This window comes from Lynx canadensis, chromosome D3, assembly GCF_007474595.2.
Source record: "Lynx canadensis isolate LIC74 chromosome D3, mLynCan4.pri.v2, whole genome shotgun sequence".
Classification (NCBI taxonomy): domain Eukaryota; kingdom Metazoa; phylum Chordata; class Mammalia; order Carnivora; family Felidae; genus Lynx; species Lynx canadensis.
This window is the reverse complement of record NC_044314.2, coordinates 41,131,363-41,151,756: the sequence shown is the minus strand read 5'-3', so window position 1 is coordinate 41,151,756 and position 20,394 is coordinate 41,131,363.

Here is a 20,394-nt window from a genome sequence, read left to right as displayed (position 1 = left end):
TTTGGACTCACTGTTTTATTCCCTTGTTGTCCTCTCAACAAAAACAAAATTTCAAACTTTAGAGAGAAGCAAAAGAACTCAAAAAAGTCTCTGGCTATATTTCTCGGAGAAATCCCAATCCCTAATGTCTTTCAAGCTAAGCACATATGCCGCATGGTCGGTGGCCACTAAAAGCGTACATCCTGATGGAGTACCTGGGTGGCTCAGTCAATTAGGCATCTGACCCTTGATTTCAACTCAGGTCATGATCCCAGGGTCGTGGGATGGAGCCCCACAATGGGCTCTGTGCTGAGTATGGAGTCTGCTTAAGATTCTCTCTCTCTCCCTCTCCTTCTGCCCCTCCCCAGCTCACATGTTCTCTCTCTCTCCCTCCCTCTCTCTCTCTCTTTCTCTCAAACACACACACACACACACACACACACACACACACACACATTCTAAGGGCTCCTGGGTGGCTCAGTTGGTTAAGCATCCAACTTTGGCTTAGGTCATGATCTCACAGTTTGCGAATTCCAGCCCCACGCTGGGCTCTGTGCTGACAGCTCGGAGCCTGGAGCCTGCTTCAGATTCTGTGTCTCCTTCTCTCTCTGCCCCTCCCTTGCTCACAGTCTCTCTCTCTCTCTCTCTCTCTCGCTCTCGCTCTCTCCCTCTCTCTCTCAAAAATAAGTAAACATTAAAAAAAACACATTCTGAAAATGAGAAAGCTTGAGTTTCCTCTAACCTTCAGTGAATAGCAAAAGATAAGCTCTGAGGACCCACTTCTTTATTCTGTGCATTCCCTTTAAGTGCTTTACTGATTTTCAGAGTAGCACAGCTGTACAAGGACAGACCTGCAGTGGCTCAAGTCCTCTAATCCGGTTCTGACCAACTACACCCCAAGTCAGCTGACTAAAAGATGCAATCAGAGAGCACTCACACCCCCAATTCACTCAGACTAATCCAAAATTCATGCATGGAGAAGCCACTACATGCCAAACGCTATTTTCGGTGCTCTGAACATACAGAATATGATCTAGTACCTGTGTTTAAAGAACTCATGGCCTTTTGAGAAGATGACTGCGTCAACATGATTTGACAGAGGCTATGGTACAAGGCACAGCGAGGGGAGGAAAAAGGGGGGTAGCAAAAAGCCTGGCGAAGTCAGACAAGGACTCAGAATAAATTTCACTTCTGAATCTTGGCGACTCACCAGCTCCAAAAGGGAGGAGTTATTCTAGGTAGAGAAGAGCAGAGATTGCAAGGCCAGACCAAGTGAAACAACGTGATTCGTGAGGGAACAGATGGTGAGTGAGGATGCTGACGTGTAGGAGGTATTGAGGTGGGCTACGTTGTGCTGCTACACTGACAATCTCAGTCTCTGTTGCTCAACAAAACCAAACTTTATTTCTCACTCACGCCAAGTCCGATGTAGGAGTTCTTCATCTGGTGACTCCCAGGGTGGCTTTCCTCTATGGTGACTCAGGGCCCAGGTTTGATTTATTTTGTGGCTTCAAAGGATACCTGATCAACAGACTGGAAGAATAGAGAAAGTATGGTCTTAATCCCCTCTGTGCTGAAGTGACACACATGATTCCCACTGACATTTCACTGGCCAGAACCTGTGGCATGGTCTCATCTAGATGCACTGAGCAATGTGGTTCCTGGCCAGGAGTCATTTCCCAGAATGACTACATTCTGGAGAAAAGCACTGATCTGGGTTGGTCAAGAACCATCTCTGCCACAGTAAGACTGGAAACAGAGGGAAAGGAGGTTGGAGTGAAGGTGGGCTTTATATGGCACCTGCTAGAGCTATGAATTCATCTTCTAGACAATGTGGATCCATGCTGGGAACCTTGTCATCAGGCAACACCTCTCACCCCCCACCCCACCCCTGTGTGGCTGGGGCAGAGGTAGTTACTTCTTGTACACAAGCTCCAACCAGGGTTCCCTGGGACCACCTGGGTCTGACCCAAGGGATAGGCCTCAACATACCTAAGCAGCCATCCCATTTACCTCCAAACTCAAATCTAAAACCTTGCTATGCTTTTGCTGACTGTGTAGAAGGAGTCAGAAATTTGAAGAAAGTGGAATGTAGGTTTGGGCTTTTTGACATGTATTAACCTTTCCCCCAAATATATGTGGCAAAATCAATGCCTCTGATTCTGTTAATGAGGTTAGCAAGTCCTTTTCCCATGTATATTAAAGCTAATCCACATACAATTGCCATTTTTATAGATTAAATGACCAAATATTGGCACTCTTGTAAGATTCAATCTAATACTTACAATGATTGTATTGGTCACCGATCTGCATGTTTATGAAATGCTACATTTCAATTTGGCTGCTGTTAAATAGCCATGGATTTTTATAGCCCAAGCAGATTGAAAATATGAATCTGCCACATATATACCTGAATTGAATTTAACTTTTTAATTTTCCTGGCTCATGTCTTCTTGGTATCAACAAACCTAATCTTGTCCACTAAAGTCAATTCCATTTGACTTCTAGTTTAACTTTCAGACTTCTCCTTCCTTTCTGAATGTCCTCTCCCTTCTGGGTGCTATGTAGCATCTTGGCATGTGTTGTCTGGTCCCTGATAGTCCTCTGTCCATGCTTCCTCCACTGAAATGATGCTTTATCCTTTGCTCTTTGCTGTTATGTATTAATATCTCAGCTTATGCCTTTCATGGCCACTGTTAAGGGTTGAATTGTGGCCCCTGAAGAGGTATGTTGAAGTCCCAACACCCAGTACCTGTGAATGTGACCTTATTTGGAAATTGAGTCTGCAGATGTAATTAGTAGAGATGAAGTCATTAGGGTGGCCCTAAGCCAATACAACTAGTGTCCTTAGAAGAGGAAAATTCAAGGGCACCTGAACGGCTCTGTCAGTGGGTTAAGCATCTGACTTTTGATTTTGGTTCAGGTCATGATCTCACAGTTTATGGGATCGAGGCCCTCCATGCTGACAGCGCAGAGCCTGCTTGGGATTCTCTCCCCTCCCCTCCCCCACTTGCATGCACATGCTCTCAATCTCTCAAAATGAATGAATGAATGAATGAGGAAAATTCAGACACAGACACACAGGGAGAAGGTCATGTGGTGACAGAGGCAGAGAATGGAGTGTTGTGGCTGTAAGCCAAGGACAAGAATTAATCGCCTTCAACAGATGTCTTCTCCTTTTTAAGTTTTGGAAGGAGTATGGCCCCAGCTGACACCTTGATTTGGGACTTCTAGCCTCCAGAACTGCGAGACAATAAATTTCTGTTATTTTAAGCCACCCAGGTACTTTGCTGTGGTACTTTGGTACTTTGTGGTTCTTTGTTACTACAACCCTGGGAAACTAATAAAGTCTCCTATGGCGTTCTTCCAGATTTTATCCTGGGTTTGTATTCACTGAAATATAACATTCCGAAAGTCAAAATTTACACTTAATAGGTATTTAGATTTCTTTTCTATACTTAGTGATGCTGAACATATCGTCTTGTGTTTATTGGTCATTTGAACCTCTTGTGAACTGCATATTCACCTCATTTGGAGGCGGTCTGTTTACTGAATATTGATTTATAAAAGTACTGTGTATATTAAAGATATTTACAAGTTATATTTGAAAATTAGATGTGACAAAGGAAAGTTATCTAAGTTGTAGAAAACTACATCAGCCAAGATACCTTGATGGAAATTGATGTGATGATTGCAGAGAGGAGGGTGGGAACTGGGTTGTCACAAGCAGAGAGATAAAAAATCATGGGGGGAAACTGGACGGTAAGTAAGTTGGGTTATAGAATCACTGAACGCTAGGTTTTGGAAGCCTTTTGGGGATAAGAAAGCTGAGCTACAAAAGATTCAGTAACTTGCCCAAAGCCGTGCAGAGAGCTTTGGAAAGCCCTGAAAGGCACAGAAACAGACTTGCTACAGTGGTCTATTGGCTCCTAATTCGCTCAGCCTGAAAAGAGCTGCTTACCCAATCGCTTGAAATAGCAACGAATGCTAATTAGAAAGTCCTGCCAAAAACCTACAAAAGCAATGATATCTGCTTCTAACATATCAACCTTGGTGGCCTCCAATCAGCCCCATTCTCTTTCCCATAAAAACACCCAAGAGATAAATGAGTATTTTAATTAATTCCATTCATGGCCTTTCTCACTAATAAGAAACACACATCTCCTACTTCCCTAAATCTAGAAGGATCTTTATCATGTTTTATCAATTTCCCAATAACTTCAGGAATAAGTACTTCGTTAGGTACCTAGTTTTTGGTCAAACACCAGTCTAGATGTTGCTGTGAAGGTGTTTTTTGTTTTTTGGGGGTTTTGGGGGTTTTTTTTGACATGATTAACATTTTTTTCCTCCAGCTTTATTGGGATATAATTGACACATAACATTGTATAAGTTTAGATGTAAAACATGAGTATTTGACATACATATATACTGTGAAAAGATTACCACAATGAGGCTAGTTAACACATTCATCACCTCACATAGTTACCTCTTGTGTGTATGTGTGTGATGAGAACTTTTAAGATTTTCTCTCTTAGTGACTTTCAAGTATATAGTACGGTATTGTTGACCATAGTTACCATGCTGTACATTACACCCCCAGAACTTATTCATCTTATAATAGGAAGTTTGTACCCTTTGACCACCTTAAATGTAATAAACATTTAAATCAGTGGACTTTGAGTAAAGCAGATTGTCCTCCATAATGTGGGTGGGCCTCATCCAATCAGTTGGTGGTCTTAAAAAAATACCGAGGCCCCCAGAGAAAGAAGGAATTCCGCCTGCAGCCTGCCTTTAGAGACAAGACTGCATCAACTCTTCCCTGGATCTCTAGTTTGCTGGCTGGCCCTGAAAATTTGAGACTTGCCAGCCCCCACAATCACGTGTGCCCATTTCCTTAACATAAATCTTTCTCTCTCTAAATATGTATATTTAAGTATAAATAAATTAACATTTTATATTTAATATAAATGTATATTTATATTTATATTTCTCTGGAGGACCCTAATATAGGGACTATATCCATCCTTTGAAAAACATGTGTATGGTAATAAGGAGGCCTTGTAGGGTCTGGACCAGGGGAATGACATGGTGAAAGTTGAATTTAAGAAAACAAAGCTTGGAGCACCTGAGTGGCTCAGTCAGTTAAGTGTCTGACTTTGGCCCAGGTCATGATCTCATGGTTCTGAGTTCAGGCCCCACATCGGGCTCTCTGCCATCAACGCAGAGTCTGCTTGGGATCCTCTGTCCCCCTCTCTCTCTGCCCCTCCCCCACTTGCACTCTTTCTCTCAGAAAAGAAACATTAAAAAAAGAAAGAAAATTTTTAAAAAAAAGATTATTAGGAATGAGCCTGGTGGGATTGATTGGAAGCAGAAGCAGGGGAACCAGCCCAATTCATTTGCAGAAATGAATGTTTGAGGTGTAGATTAGCGTGATTTGGACAAGTGCGGTACCCATGGGAATTCAGAAAAAGGAATGAATATTAGATTATAAAATATATACATGATGAATGGGTTTCACTTGCCTTTTCCAGAAGAAAATTACAAGGTGGATTGAAAAATACCTCGTGCTTTAAAGGAGAGTCGAATGAAACTATCCCTCTGGCCCATGTCGACTTCCTAATATTTGAATCAGTAATTTATCTCCATACACGAAAACATAAAATCAGTCTTTGTAAAGGAACCATGTGTGTATATGTGTTTGATAGCAGATATTTAACAACTGGCTCTTCAGAGAAAAAAACGTCAGCCCAGATTTGTAGTGTTTGCCAATTTCTGTGGCATTAATAATGCCACCATGGCCAACTTCAAGCAGCCAATATGGTGTCACTGAACGCAGAGCTGGAAAGAGAAGAAAAAAGCAGCACAGCTGGACAGCACAGTGTCTCCACCATGCAGACACCACAGACATAAGTAACCTCAAGAGGGTAGATAAGATGATTAGAAGGTAATGAGATTTGAGTATGTATTACCTTTATTTTAATAGACTTTACTGCTGTGTTTGATAATCAACTCATAAAATTCCTGAAGACTTTACATCAGGTATCACATGCTGGCTCCAGAACATCAGTGCTTAAATCCTCTGTCACAACTCCTTTCAAATGTCATTTGACTGTGAGTGTACATGAGTGTGGACGGGGAGGAGGGTAAAGGTAAATAGCAGTGTCATTTTAAAGGGCAGGTATTCATTCTCCTAAAATGTCCCTGCCCTTTCAAATTTTTTTTTTTAAGGTTTATTTATTTTTGAGACAGAGAGAGAGACAGAGCATGAACAGGAGAGGAGCAGAGAGAGAGGGAGACACAGAATCAGAAGCAGGCTCCAGGCTCTGAGCCATCAGCCCAGAGCCCGACGCGGGGCTCGAACTCACCGACCGCGAGATCGCGAGATCGTGACCTGAGCTGAAGTCGGACGCTTAACCGACTGAGCCACCCAGGCGCCCCTGTCCTGCCCTTTTAAAAAGAAGAAAAAATATACTGCTATAATGTCCACATAAAGCGTATTCAAATACATATAATTTTAATGAGACATTTATATGCAGCAATCTATTTCAAGATTAGGGGCACCTGGGTGGCTTCAGCTCAGGTCATGGTTTCTCCATTCCCAAGTTTGAGCCCCGCTGTCGGGCTCTGTGCTGACAGCTCGGAGCCTGGAGCCTGCTTCTGATTCTGTCTCCCTCTCTCTCTGCCCCTCCCCCGCTCGCACTCTACCTCTGTCTTTCTCTCAAATATAAATAAACATTTAAAAAAAGGATTAAGATTGCCTCTGTTTGAAGTCTTTTCTGTGCCATGTATCATACCTGTAGGGAACCTGAGATCATCATTAAAATCAATTCAATGTCCTGAGACTTTGAACCCAGACTTCATAGGTAAAATTTATTAATCCGGTCACATGTCAATGAATTCATTAGTACATTTTTCTCCCCATATAACCTTTCTTATATTTCAAAGTGCTACACTGCTAAAGCCTGGAGACTCATCTCTGAGGTAAGACCAGCCAGTCAGCGCTTTTAGGGGCAAAGGAGAAAAGGAATATTTTTCTCATGGTTTCAAATATAAATAGAGAAAATAAATGGAATGTGCACTTGTACTATTTCTACATATATTTGTGTCTCTCTGGCATCCTCTCCTCACCAGGGCCCAGGGCTGTGCTCTGGAACATGAGGGAGTGGTTGGGGATTGACGTGACCTGAGGACAAGAAGGAAAGTATCAGAGAAAAGATAACAAATTAATGGAGTCATATAAATTCCAACAGTGGGGAAGCAAGCCATGGACATGAGCCCAGTGAGGTCAGTATTGCTGGAGAACAGGCCTGAGCAGGGAGGCCAGCATGAAGGATGGCGGACAGCCTGTGAGACCCTTTATGCACCACCCCAAGCAATTGCTAGTGAAAACAAGCATAGAGGACTTGTTCCTCTCATCCCAAATGCAAGGTTTTTAGCAGAAAAGTGGCATGATTAAATTAGAATGTGAGAATGCATTTCTTATTTAAGGAAAAAACCTCTATGTCCTATTGTGTGTGTGTGTGTTTTTTTTTTTTTTTTTTTAATTTCAGGATAGTTAACATACAGTGTTACATTAGTTTCAGGTATACAATATAGCGATTCAACAGCTCCGTAGCTGAGCTCAGTGCTCATTGCAGTAAGTGTACTCTTAATCCCCTTCACCTATTTCATCCATCCATGCCTCTCCCACCTTCCTTCTGGCAACCATCTGTTTGTTCTCTATAGTTAAGAGTCTAGGTTTTTTTTTTTTATTTGCTTTTTTTTTGTTTCTTAAATTCCACATGTGAGTGAAATCATATGGCATTTGTCTTTCTCTGCCTCACTTATTTCACTTAGCATTATACCCTCTAGATCCACCCATGTTGCTGCAAATGACAAGATTTCATTCTTTTTTTTATGGCTGAATAATATTCCATTGTGGTACGTGTGTGGTGGAGGTGTGTACATGTGTGTGTATTCCACTTCTTCCTTATCTAGACTTCTGTCACTGGACACTTAGGTTGCTTCCATAATTTGGCTATTGTAAACGGTGCTGCAATAAACATAGGGGTGTGTATATTTTTTCAAATTAGTGTTTTCATATTCTTTGGGTAATTACTCAGTAGTGGTATTACTGAATCATATGTGATTCTATTTGTAATTTTTTGAGAAACCTCCATACTGTTTTCCACAGTGGCTGTACCAATGTACAGTCCCACCAACAGTGCACGAGGGTTCCTTTTTCTCCACATCCTTGCCAACACTTGTTGTTTCTTGTGTTTTGGTCTAAGCCATTGTGACAGGTGATGCTAGGTCACTGTGTTGCTTTTTTTTTTTTTTAATGTTTATTTATTTTTGAGAGAGAGAGTGTGAGTGGAGGAGGGGCAGAGAGAGAGAGAGAGGGAGACACAGAATCTGAAGCAGTCTCCAGCCTCTGAACTGTCAGCACAGAACCTGATGTGGGGCTCAAACTCATGAATTGCAAGATCATGACCTAAGTCGAAGTAGGGTGCTCAACCAACTGAGCCACCTGGCACCCCTCTCGTTGTGGTTTTGATTTGCATTTCCCTGATGATGAATGATGTTGAACATCATTTCATGGGTCTCTTGGCCATTTGTATGTGTTCTTTAGAGAAATGTCTGTTCGTGGTTTCTGCCCATTTTAATTGCATTATTTGTTTTTTTGAGTTGTATAAGTTCTTCATATATTTTGAACAATAACCCTTATCGGGTATATCATTTGCAAATATATTCTCACACTAAAAGACACTGGTTGTCTTTTAGTCTTGTTGATTATTTCCTTCACTGTGCATAAGCTTTTTATTTTGATGCAGTCCCAATAGTTTATTTTTGCTTTTGTTTCTCTTGCCTCAGGAAACATATCTAGAAAACTGTTGCTATGTATGCCCTGTTGTTTTAACATCTTATTTTGAACTAGTTTTAGCCTCAGAGAAGAAAAGTTGGAAAAAATAGCACATAGAGCTCCTTACCCAGATCCTAATGCTAACATCTTACGTGATCATAGTCCAATATTCGAAACTGGGAGAATAACATTGATATAATTAATCCTTGCTAGTGGCCTCTAGTCTGTAAGTTTCTCAGACTTTCCTTGCTGTAGTAAATTCCTGGGGCTGCCATTAAAAAGCACCATAAACCAGGTAGCTTAAAACAACAGAAATTTATCGTCTCACAGTTCTGGGGGCCAGAAGTCGAAAACCAAGACATTGGCAGGGCCATGTTCCTTCTGAAATCTGTAGGGTAGGATCCTTCCTTGCCTCTCCCTAGTTTCTGGTGACTTGCTGATGATTTGGGGGCCGCAGACTTGCAGTTGTATTTCTCCAGTGTCTACCTCTGTCTTCCTATGGCTGTCTTCTTACCGGACACCATACACAGGAGTAATCTCATCTTGTTTTTTTAATTTATATATTTTGTATTGTGGTAAAAAGCACATAACATAAATTTTACCAGCTTACCCATTTTTTAGCTAGCAGTTCAATGGGTTGAGTATATTCACATCATTCTGAAATAGACCTCTAGAACTTTTTCATCTTGCAAATCTGAAACTCTATTCCAATTAAACAATGGCTTCCCATTCCCCCCTCAACACAGCAACCCCTGGCACCACCATTTCTACTTTCTGTGTCTATAAATTTGACGACTTTAGATCCTCATATAAGCAGAATCATACAGTATTTATCTTTTTCTGACAAGTCTGACCTCATCTTAACTAATGACATCTGCTATAGCCCTATTTCCAAATAAAGTCACATCCCGAAGTACTAGAGGTTAGGACTTAAAGATATCTTTTTGGAGGGAAACACGATTCAACCCATAACATTTGCTTTTCATGCCCTTGACATTTTTGAAGAGTACTGACTAGTCATTTTGTAGCATGACTCTCAATTTGGATTCACCGGACGTATTCTCATGAATGAAATGACACTATACATTTTTGGTAAGAATACCACAGAAGTGATATCATGCCCTTCTGAGTGTATTACACCTAGGGGTTTATGTTGTCAAAACGTCAAACACTATGCCCCATTTTTGATAAACAGAAAGTCTCGTGCAATGTGCTGCTGAGGGTGGGAGAGGTAATCTCATGGCTGCTTGAAAGAGGAATCAGAGAGAAAGAACCTTGGGATCTGGAATAACACACTTGACATTGCTACAGCTTTATAAGCTGGTGATAATAAAGAACATGACGCAACCAGAACAGAGAGAAGAGAATGGTGTCAATACTCTCCAGCCCAAATCCACCAGGAACACATCTATGTAGTTGAACCACTTGAGTTTATTGCCTTTTCTAGGAAGAGAGAACACATACCAGGGGGAACCATAAAGTGTCTCACTTAGAGTGTTGAAAAGAACCTATTGTAGGTTTTGGGCTTCAACTGATTTGAGGAAGAGTCTGAGGAAGTGGGATTTCGTCTAGTTTGGATGCTGTCAGAAAATGGATGCAATTCTGTGGTGTCTCAGGGGTCTGTCCATCTGTAGGGAGGGCAGACTAGAGAAGAGAAAGAACTGCAATTTGGTAATAAAGCAGAAGCAGTTACTCCTTTCAGTGAGAGGGGACATTTGGTGTTTTGTGGGTTTCATGGTGACTTGGTTTTTTGTCTTACTTTATCATGGTCTCAGAGCAACCTTGATGATATTGATGTTCTGTGATATTGTCACGTCTAATGGAATGACACTGCCCAGATGTGAGCCCCAAACTAGCTTGTGATGACATTGAGGCCAGTTCCTCGGTGCATGAGCTACTTCCTGGCCCCCTCCCCCTTTTCCCCAATGTCTATAGAGGTATTTAGAAAATCCACAGGTAGCAATGTGGCTTTGTTGTGGGAATGAGAGAATTAGAGGAGTCCATGAAGTCTCAGGCATGATCTTGGCAATCATGGTTAGCAGACTAAGTGAACAAGCCAGCCACTGAGCCCGGGAATATGAACGGAAAGGCAGATTTGTAGGCCGAGATGTTGAGCTCAACTTCTACCATGCTGAACTTGAGGTAATCAAGCTTTTTAATCTTATACCTTGGAAGCTGGCAGAAAGCAAAAATCACCAATATTAAAATAGCTTCTGAAACATTTGGATGGCACCTGCCAAACAAGGACATTTAGAGTATTTATGCCTTAAACTACATTTTATCCACAGAGGCAGCACTTCCTAGGGATTTTATTTCTCATCCAAACCCTCAGTTTTACAACCATCCTTCTTTCTACTTCACAGTTCGTAGAACACACTCCTCCCTCAGCCCCATTACTTCTTACTGCCTCTCAAAATGGAAATAAGCTCCTAATCAATTCCATTTCCCAGTTCCCCATTTGCTGTGGGTTAGTACTGCCCCAGTTAATTTCAAGCCAAGGCAGATGGTCATTCATCTTTGGCAATCAATGCAAACGCTGACGGTCTGTTCTGGAACCACTGTCGGCTAGTAAGGAGAGAGGGGTATGAGAAGCCTGCTTAAATAAACACTAGAGATGTGGTGCTCCCCTCCATGCTCAGCAGCCACCACCTGCTGTCCCTGCCACGAATGTCACTCCCCAGGAGGCCAGAGGGTGTGAAACTGAGTATAAAGCCTGCTGTGGAAATACAGTGGTGGGCTTAGGAAGAGAACTCTGGGTCTGGCCTGAGAGCCCCCAGCAGCTGTCTAGATGACCCGTGCTGAATGAACACTACTACAGCCTTCCCTGGGAAAGACTATTTGGAAAATACATCGGAATATATTTCAAAGTATCTGCAGAACAGTGTCCAGCACATAGTCAGTGCTCGATAAATATTTGCTGAAGAAGTAAGTGAAAGGCTTGGCTCTGAACAGGCAGATAGTTCTCGTGTGGGCCCTTACGAGGTCTTTGGGTTTTACCAGGTGGTTTTTCCTCTCACACAGACACATGAGAAATGGCAGCATGACCCTACCAGATCTACACGAAAGGAACCAGTTTGTTGAGAAACACTGAAAGACCACCAGCTCCTGGGAGTAACCAAGTTCAAATACTGAGTACAGGTTCTGCATCCAGGAAGTGACTTCAAGAACTTAGGCACTGAGAATGTTTAAAAATAGAAACAGCCTGTCTAAAATGCTCTTCTGCCTAGGGCCAGGGCCAAAAGAACAAGAGTCCCTTTTGTTGTAATTGGTTCAAATTACAACTACAGCCTATTGAGTGGGTTTTGCTTCAGCATCTTGAAAGACAGACCTTTCCATTACAGGTTACCCCACAGAGAAGCATCGTGGGATGGGAGCCCCCCACTGTGGGGAGTCAGGGCCTGCACAGGGAGTGAGGATCCCCCATGGGGAGACAGGGTCCTGCATAAGAATTTGGGGTCTGGTCAGGAATCAAGGCTTTTCCTGCTGGGGAAAAGAGGCAAACACACAGGAAAATCCATGAACATTCTGGCATCTTTTAGGTTAGGGGTGCTCAGCTAACATGGTCCGATTAGAGGGAAACCCAGGACTTCTCTTCCATGGTGAAAAAAGAAAGTGATATGCCCCCCTAAAAGAGTGCAGCCTAGGAGGTGCTGGTAGCTGTCCCCTAACTATGAGGGGTGACCTTCAGGGGGGAACCAGTTCCAGAAAGGTAGAAAGTAAGACTTGGTGACAATTTGGAGCAGCCAAAACATCTAATATTTCTCGAATTTTCATTGGCATTAAACAATAGTTTCTTTATTTTGTAAGTGTGTTTGATGCAGCGTTCTTTTTGAAATCCATTTTTATTTATAAAAAAAATTCATTTTATTTATAAAAAAAGTAGGGGCGCCTGGGTGGCTCAGTTGGTTAAGCATCCAACTTCAGCTCAGGTCACGATCTCACGGTCTGTGAGTTCGAGCCCCGCGTCGGGCTCTGGGCTGATGGCCCAGAGCCTGGAGCCTGGTTCCGATTCTGTGTCTCCCTCTCTCTCTGCTCCTCCCCCATTCATGCTCTGTCTCTCTCTGTCCCAAAAATGAATAAACGTTAAAAAAAATTAAAAAAAAAAAGTATACATACTTTTAAAAAAGTTTTTTTAAATAAACTTTTAATTTTAAAACAATTTTGGATTTACTGATTTAGTTGTTTTGTTACTTGTGACCAAGAATGTCTCAAATGATACAGCTATAGAAATATTCATCTTCTCTTGTTAAGATAAAAATGTACCAAAAAAATCAATAATGGTTCTAAAATAGGCTTTCTCATGCATATTGCTAAACTGAAAGACTCAATCCTGTGATTTATTGAGAATAAAATTGGCTGAGTTTTTTCAAGGATAATTATTTTATTATACTTTTATTGAAAGGAACTTAATAATGTTTAGAAAACTAAAATTATAGTTAACACATAGTTGTACCACAATAGAATGATTTTCATTAGTAGAATACTATAAACATATTTATATAAAGTTGCAATCACGTAAAATTATTTGCATGCTTCAATTATGTTATCATGAACAATTTCTCATATTTACATATAAAATAATTGCAATTTGTACTTTTTGAAATTTTCATAATGTAATTTTCACCTCAAAAGTACTTTCAAAAAGTAATAATACTTCGATAGTCTCCATTTGGGGGACTCGAAGTTAGGGCCACAACGAACACCTTTATGAAGCATACAGCTTTTTCTTCTGTTAAATTATGTGAATGACTTGACATTTTCTAGAAGGATCTCTTAGTGGAAGTGGGACCCTGAGCATCAAATTGCCTGGGAAGTAGTCTGGGCTTCACAAGCTGTTTGATCTTGCACAGATTACATCAGCTTTCCATGCCTGGCTGTCTTTTTGTTTTTTGGGGTTTTTTCGTTTGTAAAATGGGAATAATCACAGCACCTCCTCCAAAATGTTATTTTAAAGACCAATTGTCACCATTCATGTAAAAAGGCTTAAAGCAATCCATGGTAATATTAAGTTCTCAAGAACTATATTGCTTGGAGTAATATTGGAGTATGAGCATATTAATGTAAAAAATTCTATCACACTGAAGCCTTACCAGTTGTGCTTAATAGAAATGTTTCTATCATTATATCTCATGATTGCTTTAATTTTTATTCTTTGACTACAAAGGATGAACGTTTGTCCTCTATTTTTTTTTTATGTTTATTTTGAGAGAGAAAGAAAGCACATGAGTGAGCAGGGGAGGGGCAGAGAGAGAGGGAAAAGGAGAATCCCAAGCAGGCTTGATGCTATCAATGTGGAGCCTCATGTGGGGCTCGAACCCACAAACCCTGAGATCATGACCTGACGCAAAATCAAGAGTTGGAAGCTTAATTGACTGAGCCACACAGGACCTTCCATTTTATTTTTAATGTGTATTGTCTATTCCCTTTAACAAACCATTTTAAAAAATATGTCTAATAGGTTAAAAGGTCTGACTTGTTAATGCATTTAGGCATGAGTATTACTGTATTAGTGTATTGCCACTGTAACAAATTACCACAAATCCAGTGGCTTAAAACAACCCAAATTCATTCTCTTACACTTCTGGAAGCCAGAAGTCTAAAATCAAAGTATTGGCAGGGCTGTGTTCCTTCTGGATGCTTGACCTCAAAGAGTGGTTCTCCTTGCCTTTTTAAGCTTCTGGAGGCCACTTGCATCCTTGGCTCCTGGCCCTTTCTTACAAGGATCCTTGTGATCAGATGGGGTCACTCAAAGAATCCAGGATAATTTCCCCATTTCAAGATCCTTAATTTAATCACATCTGCAAAGTGCCTCACACAGATTAGGGGAATTAGCACGTGGATATCTTGGGAGGAAAAACATTACCCAATCTGTAACAACACACATGTATTGGTTATTCCACACACACGTATTGATCACCTGAAGACAGGTATGAAAGAAAAATGGAGGGAGAAAGAGAAGGAGGGGAGGAAAGAAAGAAGGGAGGAAGGGAGGGAGGGAGGAAGGAAAGAAAAAAGAGAAGGAAAGAGAGTCTGCACTGACCTTGAAAGATATAAATGCTATTGGGGCATAATAGAAAAACTTGCCCTGATTCCTGGGGACCTAGAGACCTCACAGAGGAGTGACCCCCTGAGTTCATCCTTAGAAGCTAAGTAGGAGACACCAGGCAAATGAGTAGAAAAAGCCATTCCTGGCGAAGAGACTGAACGCGCAGGGACAGAGATTTGAGAGCATATTAAATATTCAGTGAAAGGCAAGCAACTTGGTTTAGTTAGAGGCTAGATATTGCATATAGAGTAGCTGAGGATGGAAGGCTTATGCTAAGAAGTTAAAGGACCCATGAGTAAAAAGGAAGCTAGGGTAAATAAAGGTAAAGAAAGGCAATGGACTGATCTGATCAGAGTTTTAAACCCAGTCTCCTGGCCAGGGAGTAGATTGAATGACAGGAACTTTACAAGCGTCTGGTGGAGGAGTGGTAAATTCCATTTATATTTCTTCTTTGTTTTAGTTTATATCTAATAAAATAAATAGAAAGAAAAAGAAATGAGCTAGATGATTTTGAAGTTCCTTCCTGACCTTACTTGATCTTAGTCATAAGGCCAAGAAGCGATTAAAGTTCCTTCCTGACCTAAGTTCTGTGGTCTTATGATTCCTATTCAATTTGTTCTCCCCATGGGAGTGGTAATTACAATACTTTTGATACGAGGCCTAGAGTAAAAAATTACATTTACTCCCAGGAAATGACTTACAAAAGATGTTTTTAGATAAGTACCTACTAAAAAGTGTTATTAAAAAATTACTCAATTATTTCCCAGTGTATACTCATAAGCCTTTGGATAAATTTTCTTTACAAAAGCACATTATAAAAGCAATGCTATATTGCTTGTAACTTAGAAGCAGACTGCAGACTTAGAAGAACAATAAATGTTTGTTGGTCATTTTTTTCTTAATTTTAATGAATTGTTGGACTTGAAGGTTGAAGTCTAGAGTCAGGAATCAATTTCTAGAAAGATTTTTCTGAGGCCTGTAAATTTCTGGGGTTTATAAAATTTCTCATATGCTCTCTGATTAATCTTGAATGGGAAGCATTTAATTTATTCTCTTCTGCCTTGAATCTCTTTCCTGTGGCTTCTCAACTGATCCCTACTTCTACTCCTTCAGAGTGATTCTGAGGAGGAGTAATGAGGTAGATGACATAAAACGGGCTTAGAAAGCACCTAGCACTTTAGGGGGCAGGAGCCAAGATGGCGGAACAGCATGGACGTTTTTTGTGTGTCTCGCATCCATGAAATACAGCCAGACCAACACTAAACCAACCTGCACACCTAGAAAACCGATTGGAGGATTAACACAACAATCTGCACAACCTGAACCACAGAATTCAGCAGGTACGCAGCGCCAAGAGGTGAATTTGGGGAGCGAGAAGCCGTGAAAGGTAGGGAACCGTTTTTGCAGGTGGAGAGAGGACAGAGACTGGGGGGGGGGGGAGAATACGGGAAAAGCACCCCTCCCCAAAAGCAGCTGGAGAGAAAGTGGAAAATTAGAAACAGCCTCAGGGACTAAACTAAAAAGGGAGAAAGGAGAAAGGAGAGGGTTTGAATTCCATTAAGACTGTAAACAGGGGAGCGCAAAGGCTGCAACTCCGCAGCTCCATACCTGGCGGTGCTCTGGTGGAAGGGCGAATCCCCAGGAACAGAGTGGGGTCCGGGAGGTTCTTGGGCACTGGGAAAAGCGGTTCCACTGCTGGAAGGGCATTTGGTAGAGACTGTTGAAGCCACCTGGTCCCGGCAGACCCCAGAAGGCAGCCACATTCGCTGGTGCTTGGGCAACGTCGTTAAGGGTGAAGCCTGGTGCCAGATGTGTGTTGTGATCTTCCACAATCCCTGAAATGCTGCTGCTACACTGTCTCGCGCAGTTTTTCTGCAGTGGGCTGGCACCTGGCCGCAGACTCAGGGCACCGGCAGCAGCAGGATCCAGCAGGTGTTCCTGGGTGCAACCGATATTCGGCCATTGCTCATTCGGCCACTGCTTGGTGAGACCCTCCCACAGAGGGGCTGAACGGGTCAAAGCCACAGTCCGTCGGAAGTGAGGGGTCGGGGAAAACAGAGGCATCCGAGACAAAACTCGGGAGAGAGGTACTGCCTGGGGCCTGGTCTCGGAGAGTGAAAAAGCGGGGAGTGGACGAGAGCTGAAGACAAAGGACAGGTGCGCGATTGCTGATCTGGGAGAACAGACTGGGTAGAGGGCTGACGCCATTTTCACCGCTCCCGCACATGCGCATACACACCTATGAGCACCGCAACAACCCACTCCAGTAGGCTAGCAGCGCCATCTAGTGGAGAGTGGAGCTGTTACACTGAACCCCGCCCAACTGGGCCAACTTCCCTCTTCAAGAACACAAGTCTCACTGCTGGTTTAATTTATGGACTATAAAGAGCTACATAGACTGACTTCTAGGGGAAAATGAAGCAATTTCAGTCCTACGTCAATCTGTTAGCAGGTCCATCTATTCAAATTTCTTTTTTTTCTTTTTTCTTTTTCTATTTTACAATTCTTTTCTTTTTCTTGAATACAGAAAGAGAAAAATTTCATTTTTATTTTCAATTTTATTACTTTTTATTATTTTATTATTTATTATATTATAATTATAATTACATTATAATTATATATTATTATATATTATATATATTTATTTATATATATATTATATATATTATTTTATTTTTATTATTACTATTTTTCTTTAATTTTTATTACTATATGTTTTGCTTTAGTGTGAATTTTTTCAAATGCTACTTTACTTCCATCATTTTATTTCAGTCTACTTCAGTGTATTCACCTTTTCAAATTTTCAAACAATTTCCTTTTTTCTTTTTCTTTTTTCTCTTTCTCGTTTCTTTTTTCTTGAATGCAGAAAGAGAAAAACTTCATTTTTACTTTCAATTTCTATTAAAAATATTTTTATTTAATTTTTATTACTATATTTTTTGCTTTTATGTAAATTTTTTCAAATTCTATTTTACTTCCATCATTTTATTTTAGTCTACTACAGTGTACTCACTTTTTCAAAATTTCAAACAATTTCTTTTTCTATCTTTTTTCTCCTTTTCGTTTCTTTTCTTTTTTCTTAAATACAGAAAAAGAAAAATTTCATACTTATCTTTTTTATTAAAAATATTTTTCTTTAATTTTTTTCTACTATATTCTTTACATTTGTGTATATTTTTTCAAATTCTGTTTTACCCCCATCATCTCATTTCAGTCTACTTCAGTGTATTGATTTTTTCAAATTGTCAAACAATTTCCTTTTTTTTTCCTTCCAGTCCCCCCCCTTTTTTCTCTAGTCTGTCAAACCACCTTCAACACCCAGACCAAAACACACCTAGGACCTAGCATCATCTATTCAATTTGTGTGTGTGTGTGTGTGTGTTTAATTTTTAATTTTAATTTTTTTTTATTTTTATTTTTATTTCAATTTTTCTACCTCATTAATTCCTTTTCTCCCTTCAAAATGACAAAACGAAGGAATTCACCCCAAAAGAAACAGCACAAAGAAACGACAGCCAGGGATTTAACCAACACAAAAACAAGCAAGATGTCTGAACCAGAATTTAGAATCACAATAATAAGAATAGTAGCTGGAGTTGAAAATAGATTAGAATCCCTTTCTGCAGAGATAAAAGAAGTAAAAAATAGCCAGAATGAAATTAAAAATGCTATAACTGAGCTGCAATCATGGATGGATGCAGCGGCGGCAAGGATGGACGAGGCAAAACAGAGAATCAGCGATATAGGGGACAAATGTACAGAGAATAACGAAGCAGAAAAAAAGAGGGAGATTAAGGCAAAAGGGCACGATTTAAGCATTAGAGAAATCAGTGACTCATTAAAAAGAAACAACATCAGAATCATAGGAGTCCCAGAAGAGGAAGAGAGAGAAATAGGGGTAGAAGGGTTATGTGAGCAAATCATAGCGGAAAACTTTCCTAACCTGGGGAAAGACACAGACATCAAAATCCAGGAAGCAGAGAGGACCCCCATTAGATTAAAAAAAAACCAACCATCAACAAGGCACATCACAGTCAAATGCACAAAATACTCAGGCAAGGAGAGAACCATGAAAGCAGCAAGGGAAAAAAAGTCCTTACCCTACAAGGGAAGACAGATCAGGTTTGCAGCAGACTTATACACAGAAATGTGGCAGGCCAGAAAGGAGTGGCAAGATATATTCAGTGTGCTGAATCAGAAAAATATGCAGCCAAGAATTCTTTATCCAGCAAGGCTGTCATTCAAAATAGAAGGAGAGATTAAAAGTTTCCCAGACAAACGAGAATTAAAGGAGTTTGTGACCATTAAACCAGCCCTGCAAGAAATTTTAAGGGGGACTTTCTGAGGGGAGAAAAGATGAAAAAATATATATATAAATAAATAAATACCAAAAGCAACAAAGATTAGAAAGGACCAGAGAACACCACCAAAAACCCCAACTCTACAAGCATCATAATGGCAATCAATTCATATCTTTCAGTACTCAATCTAAACGTCAATGGACTCAATGCTCCAATCAAAAGACATAGGTAGGGTAACAGAATGGATAAGAAAACAAGATCCATCTATATGCTGTTTACAAGAGACCCACTTTAGACCTAAAGACACCTACAGATTGAAAATAAGAGGATGGAGAACCATCTATCATGGTTACTTCCACAAAAGAAAGCCAGAGTAGCCATACTTATATCAGACAATATAGACTTTAAAATAAAGACTGTATCAAGAGATGCAGAAGGGCATTATATCATAATCAAGGGGTCTATCCACCAAGAAGACCTAACAATTGTAAACATTTATGCACCAAAGTTGGGAGCACCCACATATATAAATCAGTTAATCACAAACATAAAGAAACTCATCAATAGTAATACCATAATAGTAGGAGACTTCAACACCCCACTCACAGCAATGGACAGATCTAATAAAAAAATCAACTAGGAAACAATGGCTTTGAATGACACACTGGACCAGATGGACTTAACAGATATATTCAGAACATTTAATCCTAAAGCAGGAGAATATACATTCTTCTCCAGTGCACATGGAACGTTCTCCAGAATAGACCACATACTGGGACACAAATCAGCCCTAAGTAAATACAAAAAGATTGAGATCATACCGTGCATGTTTTCAGACCACAAAGCTATGAAACTCGAAGTTAACCACAAGAAAAAATTTGGAAAGGTAACAAATACTTGGAGACTGAAGAACATCCTACTACAGAATGAATGGGCTAACCAAGCAGTTAGAGAGGAAATTAAAAAGTATATGGAAGTCAATGAAAATTATAACACCACAACCCAAAACCTCTGGGACGCAGGAGTCATAAGAGGAAATTATATAGCAATCCAGGCCTTCCTAAAGAAGGAAGAAAGATCTCAGATATACGACCTAACCTTACGCCTTAAGGAGCTGGAAAAAGAACAGCAAATAAAACCCCAAACCAGCAGAAGACAGGAAATAATAAAGATTAGAGCAGAAATTAATGCTATTGAAACCAAAAAACAGTAGAACAGATCAATGA